This window comes from Pseudorasbora parva, chromosome 15 (genome assembly GCF_024679245.1).
Source record: "Pseudorasbora parva isolate DD20220531a chromosome 15, ASM2467924v1, whole genome shotgun sequence".
In the NCBI taxonomy this organism is placed as follows: Eukaryota; Metazoa; Chordata; class Actinopteri; order Cypriniformes; family Gobionidae; genus Pseudorasbora; species Pseudorasbora parva.
Genome location: NC_090186.1, coordinates 28,547,647 through 28,560,863, shown reverse-complemented (window position 1 = coordinate 28,560,863; position 13,217 = coordinate 28,547,647). Strand labels below are relative to the sequence as shown.

At 39.0% G+C, this 13,217-nt stretch overlaps 1 protein-coding gene across 8 annotated transcripts in view; it reads right to left on the bottom strand.

The window, feature by feature from the left end:
* Positions 1–12,946, bottom strand: part of myt1la (myelin transcription factor 1-like, a) — a 102,096-nt gene extending 89,150 nt beyond the window's left edge. For 5 of the 8 annotated variants that reach the window (XM_067417570.1, XM_067417569.1, XM_067417572.1 and 2 more), the window contains exon 1: positions 12,693–12,945. The gene's annotated coding sequence lies outside the window, so the exon portion shown is untranslated. Of the gene's footprint in view, positions 1–12,484; positions 12,634–12,692 lie in introns of those variants that run through there. The other 3 variants (XM_067417565.1, XM_067417567.1, XM_067417566.1) reach the window with 2 other exon arrangements.
* Positions 12,947–13,217: the final 271 nt, after the last annotated feature.

Here is a 13,217-nt window from a genome sequence, read left to right as displayed (position 1 = left end):
TGTGAAATCTTTACACCGCTATTAATTAACATTCTCAACTGACTTATTTAAAGCCTTGACATTGTCTGGCTACCACCAGAACAAGTGTAACCCCTTCTGTTTGGACCGGGTTTGAACCCGGGTCCACCGGCATGAGAGTCGGACGCTCTAACAAGGAGGCTAAAGGCTGCAACCTCTAGCGTCAGTCGCTAGAGCGTCTCTTGAGGTCAGAGGAGTGAGGTTTACTCGCACAGCAACTACTACTAGCTGGCCTCCGTTACACAAGCTCAATTTAAAATTGAACATTGGTCTGGAGAGTCTGCTCTGTATTTTCTACTGCACAAGAGGTGGGATCAACGAGCATAATTCAAATGACTCTGTACGCAATTTGGCTGGGTTTACCCAGTCTACCCTTGACACGCAACTCTGCAAAACCAGTATGGTGAGTTTCCCAGTAAGACTTTTCTTTATAATTCAAATGTTTGAAACTTGTAAATATGTTATTTCCTCTGGTGTCACATTGAATTGAAATCAATCGTGAGTTGAGTCTTTCTTGAACTTTGCGTGTAGAGCGCCATCGATGTGTCACATGCAGCTGCTTTCTACAAAGCGTGTCAAATCATACTTACAGTTAGGTCGCCTATCTAGGCAGTAGCTTGCTAGGTTTTGGAACAGCACTTGAGCTTTTATCTGCTTAAAACCAACTGAACCACGAGAGAGCTTGACATCTATAACCAAACCCATACGGTTGTCCAAAGCGCTCTTTGTCAACTAATGAGTCATTCCAGACTGGGTTCAGCGCACATCTGTCCAAAAGCGTACGAGTACTAATTCTCCCCATCTTTATGAGCTCGGTGCAGTGCTGGAATGTGATTAGTTATATGTTGCATCGGGCTCTGTCTCCAGCTTTGTCACCAGCGAATTCTAATCAGTGAGGCAAATCAGCGCGGATTGAGCCGAGATGGAGAGGAAATATGATTTTAATCAGCATGCAGCGCTCGTGCTCCTGTCTGTCTCATTCACAACGCATTCAGAGACGGAGAAACCATGGAGCAATCAGCCAGACCTCCGCTGCGTCCTATCGAGAAGGACGTGCTTTAATTACCACCAGCCAAGGCTCCCCCTCTCTCTCTTTCCTTCTCACTCTCTGTTTCTCCCGCTCTCTCTCTCTCTCTCGCTTCCCTAAAATGAATAATTGCAATAATGAGCCATTTTCATCCAGCTCTCCTTCACTAAAGGATGACAAAAATTACTCATCTTGTTAAAAACCCATATCTACCGCAACGTGTATGTGGGATATGGGAATATGATGTTGTTCGGTGTGCTTAGAGCTGTACGCAGGCTGTGTACTGTAGGCACATTTGGCCCTAATGAATAATTAGCAGTGTGTTTTAGCTGAGTCACTGTGCTGGAGGGCCTGCACTGGACTCTAATGGAGGTGTTGCCTCACGTCTTCCATCACAGGACTGTCCCCAGTGAACCAATTGCATAGCAGCCTGTGTGAGGCACGGCGGAGTGTGTGCGTGAGCGCGCGTGTTAAAAATAACAGCTCTCCCACTTCATGACTCATTCTATGAGCTCTCTGTCCGACACTCCCAAACAGTGTCTGGAAAGAAACCCTAGAGCCAACTCCTTAATTTACTGACTGGTCATTCCTTACCATGTGTGTGTGTGTGTGTGTGTGTGTGTGTGTGTGTGTGCACTGCTATACGTTTTATATAAATATCCCCATAGATAGTTGGTATAGGCACGATGTGATGCTCTACTGAAGGATCATGCCAGCCCTGTACATACAGTATGTTGTTATGTAACTTTTCACAGGGCTGGTCGACAATGACAACCGAAGGTGAGAACGACAGATGGAACACAGATGCCACCAGTGCGTACATGATTTAGTCAGACTAGAGACCGGACTTACTGTGGCAAACTAGAAAAACTGATCAAATCCATGATTGTAGGGAGGGTGCTTGTTTCTATCAACTGATTGTTGATTGGACGAGGAAGGATTGAATGCAAGCTTGCAGTCAATTGTAAGAAAGGGGTTGATGCAGACTTAATATTTGGAGAAGTCCATCGTTACAACATTTTGGTTAAAAGTTATGACGTCAAAATAAAAGAAAAGAAAAAAAGAAAGGTGCGTGATTCACCAAAATGGCGTGTATTTGATGACTGAAGATGATTTATCATTTCATGTCGACTTTAATTACCGCATTGGCAAATAGTTTTAAGCGTAAGTTTAACTAAACGAGTGAGGTTTATTGTGAGCGAAGAAAAACAATTTTCAAATAGGGAAAGAAAAATAAACTAGAAAATACATCTTAATATCCTATGCAATTTTGTTTCTAAAGTAATTTGAGCTTGTTTAAAGGATGTTAAGAATTTTTTCCAGGAAAACAAGACAAAAATACTGATTGACTGATTGAGCGCAATGGTTTTTTGCAGTGCACAATAGGAAGCGTGACTGATTATATAAACATTAAAAAGCAATTAAGACAGCACTTCCACGCGCAGACAGACAAAAACATCCTTCTGTCATCTTCTGGAAATTTAAGAGCCAGATCTGCATCCTGTGTCAAGCCAGCAGAACCATGTTCACCTCCTTAGAACGCTTTGTATTCTGTTAACACACTCCTACAACAACAACAACCCCAGCGACCCGTGTCTATGTCTGCAGTAGATGCCCATTTGAGCGCTCTAATGTACTCCATCCTCCTTTCTTTTTTAGAACAACACAAAGTAAAAAGAGTGCGCAGAAACCAGATGATCTCTTAAGAGCTGAACTCGTGTAATCACCCCAGATTAGTTATTAAGGAAAATGCCCCTGCTGCACAAACACACACACAAAAGGAATCCTTTTCACATTCAAAAAGAAAGATGATGAGGCCCCTCCATTTACTCCCCCCTCCCTTTCACGGGTCTGCAAATGCAACAGGAAATAGGCCTCCATATGTGGCCCCAGCTCATGTTGTGAGATGCTCTCACCGATTGGAGTGAATCACCGCCATTATAGGATAGCCATGTGTATGCGTTGCGCTTTCAACACAGACTCGATAGCTTTCCTGAGTCACTGTGCATATATGGGCAAATCAGGTCAGTACCGATTTGGAGAGTGGTCTATGGGGGACGGGGATCTATGGGACTCTATTGGGAGTTTATAGACCACTGCTCGATTTCAAAGGCTGCCGCCAACTTTACAATGTCCCAATGATCAGTTCACTTGCAAGATTGAATTCAATTATTTGTAGACTTATGGATATATAGTTGGAGAACGTTTGACTATGTATTTGTAAGAACGCAGACACATCCCATTTTGCCTATTTATGCTCTATTTTTATTTCTAAGTTTTTTGAAGTATCCATTTCAGGGGTTTTCACTTTCACTTTGAAAAGCCCTGAAGTAGGCGTGAAGTAAGGCTATACATTCTGGAGACAAGTATCAATTGATGGCTGTATGTAAATGTACCCACGCAGCACAGAACTGCTTAAAGTTACTCACACAAATAGATTTATAAAGAAATGAAAGAGAAAATAAAAAAAACATAATGTGCTTGATTAATTATTAAAAGCTCAATAAACTGCAAGAGAACTGAATTCGCACAGAAAGCTGCCTCTCAGACAACGTGCGATCTGAATTGAGATCTGTGGCTAATTGTGCTTGAGCGATCAAATACACACACTTAAGAGTCAAAAGGCCTGTCTTGGCGAGTACTCATGTTAACACTCAGTTAAGACCACTCTGACCACATCTGTATTTTAGTTAAATACTAGGCTAGATCCACTCTTTTCTTTTGAGTCTTATTTGTTCCAATGTGTACATTTGCTTGTATTTTTTTTCTCTTATTTTATTATCGTTTCTGTCAATAATTGCTTAAGAACTTTTTACATATATTAGGCTAGGTATGGATTCTTTGTGTGTGTGTGTGTGGTGGGGTTGGGGGGTGGTAGGGGTGCATCATGTAGTTTGTGTCTGAAGGGATGACCACTGTCTGACTTTGAAAATCCCTGTTCTATTTGATGCCATTTTTCAGTATATGTAGTTCGAGTGGTGTGATCACATAGAAAATTACAAGATTTTGCATATCAAATACCCGAATAATGCACTTACTAACTGAAGAAAAAAAAGTGTCGAACATTGGACACTTCATGCACTCAACAGTTACAACTTTCCTTCCAAAATGGAAAGAGAGAAGCTATCTTGCTCCGATGCTGGATGTCATTTGGGACTCAATTCAAATCTGTAACTTCTGTTACACTTTATTTCGATTGTCCACTTTAGACATTATAATAGCCTAACTAAAAGTAACTGTACAATAACATGTCGACTAACTCTCATTAATTTGCAACTACATGTCAGCTATCTCTCATTACTGTATTAGTAGACTGCTAGGTTAGGGTAAGTAGAATAAATTGACATGTACTTGCAAAATAACTTATAGTCAGTGACTATCAAAATAGAGTGTTAGCAGATATTTATAAATATTTATATTTATTTATATTTAGCGGATAGATTGGTGTAAATTTTCTCAATTCTACAAACAATACCCCATAAATAACAACATAAAATAATAATAATAATTATATATATATATATATATATATATATATATATATATATATATATATATATATATATATATATATATATATATATATATATATATATATATATATAATATATATATATACATATATACGTACAAGCATTCACAGCCTTTGCTCCATACTTTGTTGAAGCACCTTTGGCACCAATTACAGCCTCAAGTCTTTTTGAGTATGATGCAGCAAGCTTGGCACACCTTTTTTGGGCAGTTTCTCCCATTATTCTTTGCAGAACCTCTCATAGGTGCACAGGCATTTTCAGATCTCTCCAGAGACGTTCAATCGGGTCCAAGTTTTGCCTCTGGCTGGGCCACTAAAGGACATTCACAGAGTTGTCCTGAAGCCACTCCTTTGTTATCTTGGCTGTGTGCTTAGGGTCATATACCTGGTGGAAGATGAACTTTCGCCCCAGAGCGCTCTGGAGCAGGTTTTCATCAAGGATGTCTCTGTACATTGCTGCATTCATCTTTCCCTTGAACCTGACTAGCCTCTCAGTTCCTGCCGCTGAAAAACATCCCCACATCATGATGCTGCCACCACCATGCTTAACTGTAGAGATGGTATTGGCCAGGTGATGAGTGGAGCCTAGTTTCCTCCAGATTTGATGATTGCCATTCAGGCCAAAGAGTTCAATCTTTTTCATCAGAAGAGTGCATTTGATTTCTCGTTGTCTCGGGTACCTTTTGGCAAACTCCAGGCAGCCTTTCACTGTGGAGTGGCTTCCGTCTGGCCGCTCTACCACATATGCCTGGTTGGTGTGCAGAGATGGTTGTTCTTCTGGAAGGTTATCCTCTCTCCACAGAGAAACGCTGGAGCTTCTTCAGAGTGACCATAAGGTTCTTGGTCACCTCCCTGACTTATCTTCCCCAATCACTCAGTTTTGCCGGGCAGGACGTTCTAGGAAGAGTCCTGTTGGTTCCAAACTTCTTCCACTTACGGATGACTGTGGTCATTGGGACCTTTAATGCTGCAGAAATTTTTCTGTACCCTTACCCAGTTCTGTGCATTGATGCAGTCCTGTCTAGGAGGTCTACAGACAATTACTTGGACTTCATGGCTTGGTTTGTGCTCTGACATGCACTACTAACTGTGGGGCCTTAAAAAGAATGACCTGAAGAATGAACTGAATTTACCACAGGTGAACTCCAATCAAGTTGTAGAAACATTTCAAGGATAATCAGTGGAAAAAGGATGCACCTGAGCTCAATCTTAAGTATCATGGAAAAGGCTGTGAATACTTATGTACTTATGTGATTTTTTTTGAGGTTTTTTATTTTTAATACATTTGCAAAGATTTCAAACAAACTTCTTTCAAATTGTCATTATGAGGTATTGAGAATTGAGGGAAAAAATATTACATGAACTGAATCCCTTTTGGAATAACACTGTAACAAAACAAAATGTGGAAAAAGTGAAGCACTGTGAATACTTTCTGAATGCACTGTATAAGGGCACATTTTGCCCTTACTTACCAAGACTTGCCAACATTGTTAGCATAGACTTCTATGGCAAACAAAATGTTGAAGGTCCAAATCAATGTAGTTTCAAAGAGCTTCGAAGGGCTTCAGAGGCTCTGCACAATACTAGACGAGGAATAGGGTCTTATCTGGCAAAACAAAAAAAAGTATATATCTAACCTAAATTGCTCATCTTGTGTTGCTCTGCGGCTCACCACTGATTGCACAATCACGCTGAAACGGTCACATTACATGTATGTGGAAGTATACCGCTGTCATGAGAAATCCTGTCCCCCTGTGAAATAGTGTCTGCTTAGGTCCCAACATGGTAGCTGTTTTAAATGCCTGATTAAAAGCTGTTATTGCAATCAAAAGCTGTTACACATGGTTCTTTACCAAGTAATTGTTTAAAAATAAACATGAATTAATTGTCATACTAAGTACATACAAATTACATTTATTTGAAATATGTAATTGATTAGTATAATGGTAGCAATAACGTGCCTAACATATTGAAAATTATTTCAATTGATAAACTAAATAACAATACCAATATAAAATCATAACAGTAATGTACCTATAATATAAATAATAAAGAAAAATATATAATACTATACAGAACAGGTGCACATAAAAAACAACAACAGGGCTAGGGCTTTTAAGAAGTAGGGTAATACTTCCAACTTTGGTGTATAAACGCTGTATAAAAGCTAATGCTATGCGAAAACGTACGGTAACTAAAAAAACATTAAGAACAAGATATGCTTGATTTCACAACTTATTGCTTGGGTTATATACTAGTATATGAAACATGATTTGCAAGACGTTAAAGACTATTTTATCACAATTTAAACAACAAAAATTAAAACGTGATTTTGTGAGAACTGTAATCAGGCTCTGAACAGATTACCCATTAGAAGTTATTTCAGCCAATACAAACACGATTCCAAAAAAGGTGGGACACTGTACAAATTGTGAATTAAAAAGGAATACAATAATTTACAAAATGCATAAACTTATTGTGGTGTGACTGGCAGCGGGGTGAGGGACCGCGAGACGAGACCGGTGTGCCACGCAGCTGGCACTCGTGAACATTAATCACCGGCCCGCTCTCGCGGTCCCTCACCCCGCTGCCAGTCACACCACACTTATATTTTATTCACAATAGAATATAGGTAAAACTTTGAAATGTCATGCCAAATATTGGCTCATTTTGGATTTCATGAGAGCAACAAATTCCAAAAAAGTTGGGACAGGTATCAATAAGAGACCAGAAAAGTTAAATGTACATATAAGGAACAGCTGGAGGACCAGTTTGCAACTTATTACAACATCATGGCTGAGTAGAAGAAAGATCGGTAATGAAAAGGACAGCCTTCAGTCCAGATCTTTCAAAACATGTGGTGCATCTTATAGAGGAAGATGAGACAAAGAAGACCTAAGACAGTTGTATTAGACTGTATTAGACAAAAATGGGACAACATTCCTATTCCTAAACTTGAGAAACTTGTCTCTACAGTCGTCAGATATTTGCAGACTGTTATAAAAAGAAGAGGGGATGCCACAGAGTGGTAAACATGGCCTTGTCCCAACCTTTTTGAGTTGTGTTGATGCCATGAAATTTAAAATCAATTATAAGATGATTTATTTATATATTACTTATTTCCCCCTTAAAATTATATATTATCTCAGTTAAAACATTTAATATGTCATCTATGTTGTATTCTGAGTAAAATATTGAAATTTAAATCTTCCACAACATTGAATTCTGTTTTTAATCACAATTTTTACAGTCTCCCAACTTTTTTGGAATCGGGTTTACAGATTCGCTCTGGGGTCCTAAGCAGACGCTATTTCACAGGGGGGCAGGATTTCTCATGACACCGCCCCCTTGTGTAAAACGATTACAAAGTCCTTGCACGTTCGCTTGGGGCGGTACTTCCGCCTCCGTCTAGCGTGACCGTTCCGCCGTGGCAAGCCGCAGAACAGCACAAGAAGAGATGGTTAAAAATATGGTTATTGAGTATGTAATTTTTTTTTATTTTTTTTATAAAAGGCCAATGGTTTGGTGCAGAGCCTCTGAATCCATTCAAAGTGCTTTGAAACTGCATCGATTTGGACCTTCAACATTTTGTTGCCATAGAAGTCTATAATGTGGAGAAAAATCCTGTAATGTTTTCCTCAAAAAAATTATTTTTGACTGAAGAATGAAAGACATGAACAACTTGGATGAGATGGAAGTTAATTATCTGTAAATGTTAATTTTGAAGTGAACCAATCCTAAGTTATTTCAAACTTTCATGGACCTAATTTAGCTTGAAACACTGTTGGGCTGCAGATGTTTACAAGGGGTAAGAGCAAGAGGTAAGGCTGCATATGTTTACACTGCATGCCTGCTGATTCTGAATCCTAGGATCTAACCTGGGCTAACCCCTGGATATTTGATTCACCCTAACACAAACCTCTCATTCCCTGTCTTTCGTTGTCTTGTTTCCCCCTCCCTCTCCCTCCCTTTCTCTACTCAACTAGGTCACAGTAGCATCTAATATAGATCAGGGCATCCCATGAAAAAGGCAATAGAATAATCTAAAAGCGTGTTATAGCCTTCATATACAATAACATGTTTGTTACAACTAACCTCTTATATTTATAGCTTTCCAGAGTACCAAATAACCTCTACACCATGACCCATATATAAAAAGCCACCTTTATTCATAACGCAACTGTTGATTCAGAGCTACAGTAGGCTACATTGGTCTTTTCATCTCTTCGTTATCGAATTCTACTTTGCATTGTTCACAGAGATAATTTACTAGTAAGAAAATTGAAAAAAAAATGTACGATTGGATTTCTCTTCTAAGAATAAAAGATGTTTTTCAATTTATACACACTATTAGTAATGCTTATTTTCAGGCCTTCAATATAGTGAAACTTTGCCATTCACTACTGCAGTCTGCCAAGGATATTTGGGGATGCTAAATCATTAAAAATATATATATTTACACTGAATAAATATGTAATGGGTTTTTTCCAAAAATATTGTATTTTTTATATTTTTATTAGTGCTGGCAATCTATTTATTGTGTTCAAATGTATCAAACAATACAAGTTTGATTACATAATATATTTGTGTGTACTCTATGTATATATGTACAAGCATGTATATATATGAAAAATGTTATATATATGCAAATATTATTAAATATATATATTTATGTGTGTGTATTTATATATACATAATAATTATACAGTACATACACATATATTATGTAAACACAAACTTTTATTTTGGATGCCCAGCACTCATTTTATGTATTTTTGTTGTAAACAATCCTTAAGAATTGTTTGATGTATGAACAAGACATCTTTATTATAACATCACCACAAACTACTGCAGAGTGAATACCTTTGCCATGTAATTCGCTAGCTCCAAAGTCATTGATTCAGCCAAAATTTCCCATATAAATATTCATACACTGTAAAAAAAAAAAAAAGGCAATTGAGATATTGTGCTTCTTAATGAGCATGGTGTGAGCACTGAATGGCCCGCTGGGTGTGTGTGTGTGTGTCCATGCTCATCAGCCAATAAAAGCCTGTCTGTCAGCCCGACAACATTCCTGTAGCACCACATCCACATGATTCAGCAAAACACCACCAATAATACCATCAGAGCTGCTTACATTTTCTGTAAACTTTTTGGTGCTGAACACACAGTAGATATTGTGACACCTTTCAACTTTCAACACTAAATCATGAATATATAATTAAATGGCTTGCTTAGTGCCATCCTAGTACTAGAGTCTCACTCCAGCTTGAAGAAACATCTGCTAGAAACGGGGGGAATTGGACGCGAGTTTGGCAGAGTTACGTGAGTTTGATAGGTAGGCTGGCATAAGAAAATCTCACTCACTTTGACAGCCTAAGCGCTGCCTAGCACTGTCTTAATGCTGGCATTATGTTATCTCCCTGGTATGGGAATACAGTATAACAATGAGTTCATTTACATGCACGATCTTATGTAAATACGCTGAATAATCTGTCAACCTACATACATTTTTACCGTTCATTCTGAACGTCAGCTTAATGATCTCACGCCTGTGTACATACAAGTCCAAAAAATATCATGTTATTATGTTTTTTCTGGTTTTATAACAAGCTGATTTTTTTGTGGATTTATACATGCACTCAAAATGCATTGTTAGCATTGGGATGGCATTATCATGACTAGAATGTCATTCCCAGATGGACAGCTCTGACGTTCCCACGAATGTAAGAAAAAAACAGTCCAGGTGCTATTGTATCACTACAAAAAAAAAAAAATTTTTTTTTTTGAAATAATCTGAAAACTAGTCTCAAGACACAAGTGAGCAAAACATACAGGCAGAACTAAATGAGGTCAGGATAATGTGCATGTATATTAAACATAATATATACACATAAATGAAATCCATCCAATTTTGTTCTTTCCCAAGCTGCCTTCACCAACGATGCTATTTTTGTCTGAGCCGATGCCACACATCAGACAGAGCGGTTAGTGTTTGTGTGTGTGTGTGTGTGTGTGTGTCTGTGTGTATGGGGTGGTTAAGGGGTGGTGGGGGTTGGTTGGCGACTCATTAAACCTGTAAGATTGTGAAATGGGCAAGGTTTCTCTCTGTTTCCCTTCTCCCTCTCTTTTTCTCACCGCCTTTCTCTTCCTCAGTGTATATAAATGGCTCACTGAGGCAAGGAAACCCTCTGGGGTCATGGAGCTTCTAGCCAGACAAATCACATCTTCTCCTGAGGACTCTTTCTCCACCTGCTCAGGTTCTGATCCTAAATGCGGCACTTTGCTGACAGGAAAGCATACAAGTAAGGCCGTTTTAAATAGTAATTTCTCTACTAAAGTGTCGCAATAATCTAATGTCATCTCTTGTAGTTAGCCGTTAGTTTCCCAAACCAGGGAGCTAAAGGAAAAACAAGAACACACACACACACACACACACACACACACACACACACACACACACACACACACACACACACACACACACACACACACACACACACACACACACACACACATATATATATGCAGAAATGCAGTCATATTGCAAGTGTATATCGACACTGTCATATCAGCGTTTCTAAGAATGTTGCCATGGTTAGAATAACTAAACAAGCATTGCTAGGAACCTTTAACTTATAAGAGTAATGAGATCATCTACTGGAATCATGTGCGATTACATACAGTATTCATAAGTGTGACAGCTCTCTCCTGAACTCCTGCGGAGATGTTTCACCGCTGATCCAGGTCCAGAACCTCCCACCTGAACTTCTCCTGAGCTATTATTTGACTACATTTCAGTTTTCAGATCAGCTGAAAAGTGCAACCGTAAAAGAACCCCCAGTCGACAATATCACCCGTCACTGCATAAACATGCGTTCAGATGCTTGTACATATGAATAATGCACAGAATCTTCTCTAGAATCATACTCCATCACTGATGCACTGAGGCACTGGCTTCAATCATTGTCTGTGAGATTTGCATAAACCGATAATCTATGCAAACATTTCATTAATATCATTAAGAAATCTTACCAACCAACTAACAAGAATGATTATTATTATTATAGTAAATGAAGCTTTAATTATTATAATTCATATAATTGTTAGTTGATTTTAAGATGTATTAATGATATTAAAACATTGTTTATTATTGTGACCATTATCATTTAAATAATAATAATAATAATAATAATAATAATAATAATAAAATAATCATTATAAATTACCATACTTTAAAAAAGTATATTATTTATAATAATAATTGTAATAAAGTTAATTATTATGTTTTTTTTATACAAACAACAGCCACAACAACAGTAGTAATACAAATAAAAGTATTATAATAATTATTATTTTTACTATTATTATAGTTGTTGGATAATAAAGGATCACAAGAAAAAATATGAATTCTCCATGACAGGTCCAGTGCATACTAAATGACATCGGCCTGTGTCATGCCACTGGTTGACATTATATAACACCTCTGTGCAATTTATTCACACCTATGGCTGCATTATTAGTGGCTGTTTAATGAACCCCGGTTGTACGAGCAACTCTTCTCTTTGTTCCACAGGTAAATCTACAACAGCCCCATCCAGCAAAGCCCTGCCGCAACTCACATTCAACTTTAAAATCACTCAACTTTCAGAGTCACACAGTCATTCTCCTGAGGTGAAGATGTTTAAGACAGACATTTTATTTGGCCCCGAAACATGCGCTATTAGCCTAAAAAGATCACGATTTGCTTAAAAGTATTACATAAGAGTCAACTGTCAAGGAGATAAAATAAATTTTACAGTCGCTAGTTATTGAGTGTCATGCGTATATATAGTTGGGAACAACCATTAGTCGGTCAGATAGCTATAGCATTGCAGTTGGAGAGGCAAAGAGGTAGCGGAGCTTACTTTGTGAGACAGCTACTCTGCAGCCCTGTGTGTTGGAATGCAAAAGTGATGTCTTCATGAACGCATTAGAACGTCTTCCTCTCTTAAACACACATGCACGCGGACAAACATGCACACTCCTTGTCCGTAAGCGAACATAGATTACGAGGCCACGGCATGCCAGCGTGGCTAAACAAGTAGAACAAGAAGTAAACAAAGTGAAACCTACTGAAATGGCGACACTGTCTTTCTCTCTCCCTCTCTCTGTCTCCTCACACACCGTAGGTCTGAAAGTCTGCACCCGTCTTTCTCTTTTTCTCTTTAAAACGCTCTTTCTATCCCTCAAAGCACACTCTTTCACTTCTCTCCTCTGTTCTCCTAAGCTTTCTTTGTCTGAGCTCGGTATTCCGCCAGCACTTAGAGAGATGGAGGGAGAGAGAGTGGAGGAGCAGGGAACTGCAGCCGCTCTGGAGAGGCAGTAGAAAGAGCGGGAGGGAGAGTGAGAGAGAGAGAGAGAGGAAGGGAGGGAGGGAGAGACACAGACAGACAGGGAGGAGGGGAGTGAGAGAGTTGGAGCGTAGGGATGGAGCTGTGAGCAGAATGTGTGAGGCGGTAGAGGAGAGAAGCGTGTGAGCCGGTCTCCAGAAGCGACGCGACACTGCAGCAGCAGCGAGTGTGGAGCATGCAGAGCCAGACTTACCCACCTCATCTGACCGACAGACAGACAGCACGGACCCTCGGCTTAGGAGACGCG